Source organism: Electrona antarctica (assembly GCF_951216825.1).
Source record: "Electrona antarctica genome assembly, chromosome: 4".
Taxonomy (NCBI): domain Eukaryota; kingdom Metazoa; phylum Chordata; class Actinopteri; order Myctophiformes; family Myctophidae; genus Electrona; species Electrona antarctica.
Window position 1 is genome coordinate 46,348,832 of NC_136809.1, and position 2,175 is coordinate 46,351,006.

Genomic DNA, 2,175 nt, shown 5'->3' on the forward strand with positions numbered 1-2,175 from the left:
TATATTTCAGGATGACATTACAGTAAATTTCCCCTCGGTCCCTCGGAGGGCCAATGAGTCAAGCCGCTACGCTTCACTTACAGTACTTTATGCCCCGAAAATACCACATACGGTACACAAGTTTGCAACGTGTGGCGGGTGTGCGAAAGCAGCAACACGTGTGTACGCTTTGCAGATCGGTTCTAAAAATGTCTACAAAAATCCAAACTGTTTTGTGAAAAACGTACGTTACGCTCAGTGGTTCTCAAACCATGTCAAGGACGCCCAAAATTATATGCATTAATTTGGCCTCCGACCCGCGTCTCAAAATATTTTGCTCCAGGGACCTCCAGAAGCAGAGATTTGAGTTAAAAAAATGTCCCTTTAAAAACATATAGGCCTACAACAGTATATATTCAAAGACTTGCACACATTTCCTAACCTGACTCCGCCAGATGGATGACGCTTGCTTCACATTTTGTTTCTCAACCAGCATCCATGTGGGATCACTGTAGCCCAATCGCTGAAGAAGGCCGTCCCTTTTATCAAGCAGGTGATTGGAAGATCCCACAGCTGCCGCTGATTGGTCCGAACACGGGCCACATCGGTTCATCAGCCAATGCCTGAGCGAGCCCAGATGGAGCTGTGTTGTGAACTTGTGAATGAATACCGCCCCCATCTGGTCAGGTTACACATTTTCATGATTTAAAACAAATTGCAGATGCAAGCTCATAGCGTGACGTGCTTTGAGCTTGTATATATATCTGCTTTCTTTGAATAGCCAAAGTATTAAATAGTGGTTAAAGTGGTTAAAATCGGGCCTGGGCCGTGGCTCAGCGGTCCAGGCACCTTGGCTGGTAATCCAGCCTGGCAGTGTGCCGCGGGTTCGACTCCCGATCTCGACGGCCTTTACTGCATGTCACCCCCCCCCCCCCCCCATCTCTCTCCCCACTTCCTGTCAGCCTACTTACTGTCTATCCCTCCATTAAAAAAATCACACCCGTGTGAAGTGAGGGGTGCTAATATATCAAAGTCTAACTCATGTTGCTATGATTAGGTGATGTAATGGTGATGTAAAACAAACGGTGACAAAACAAACTAAATTCTCTTCATTGTTGATGGCATTTAATGTTTGTGTTAGGGACAAGATGACGTACATTTTTGAGGGGCGGTAAAATAAAGGCGAAAGCCACAAAAAAAAAACATTAAAAACTAGAAAAAGTGCCCTTCTGGGCACAGGTCTCCACCAGGAGGATAGGACTGTGTGAGATGTTTGGCAAAATGTTTAGGATTAATATAAACATGTTTTTGAAGCATTTTGTTCCAAAAATGTGTTTTGCAAAAATCAACCTGTTGGTGGCGCTATAACAGGCCAATGTGAAAAGGGTGGGATATATTCCTCAGCCTAGTAAGAAAATGTGTGAAAGATTTCACGTAAATTGCATGCTGCGTTCATGATTTGAGGCTTTTGTTCAAAACGGGGCAATCTTGCAAACTGTGAAAGCCAATTATAGCCAATTAGGATGGAATATGAAATATCGGACTTGAGCACATGACCATAGAGATACTGTGTAACGATTTGTGAGATTTTTGGACAGAATCTCATCAAAAAATGTGTTTTACAAAAGTCGGCCTCCTGGTGGCGCTATAAAAGGCAGATGCGGAAAATGCAGGTCAAAGGTTTGTCCTTGGCCTCTAGGGAGTGTGCATGCAACGTATCACGCAGATCGGTGCAGTTTTAGGTAAACAATGTGAAAAGCTGCCTCATGGTGGCGCTATAACAGGCCGTTCTGGAAAATGTGGGGCAGAGGTTCATCGTTGGCATCCAGGGAGTGTGTGTGCAAAGTTTGGCATTGATCGGGCCAACGGTGCCGGAGATTAGCTGATAACGGACGGACGGAAGGACGGACGGACGGACGGAAGGAAGGAAGGAAGGACACACACACACACGGACGGAGTGCAAAACATACTCTCTCCCCATGCCTTCGGCCTGGTGGAGACAAAAAGTGGTTAAAATCAAAATGAGAATGATGCTTTGCCTTCCCGGTTTTAATGGGTTAAACCCCATATGGTTGTCCCTCAGGGCTCCATACTAGTGACCTTTCTGTTTTCTGTTATGGTGGGCAATGATTTCACAGAAAATAGCTTGTCGATCCACAGTACGGGTGCTGCCTGGGGTTTAAGTGGTTAAACACA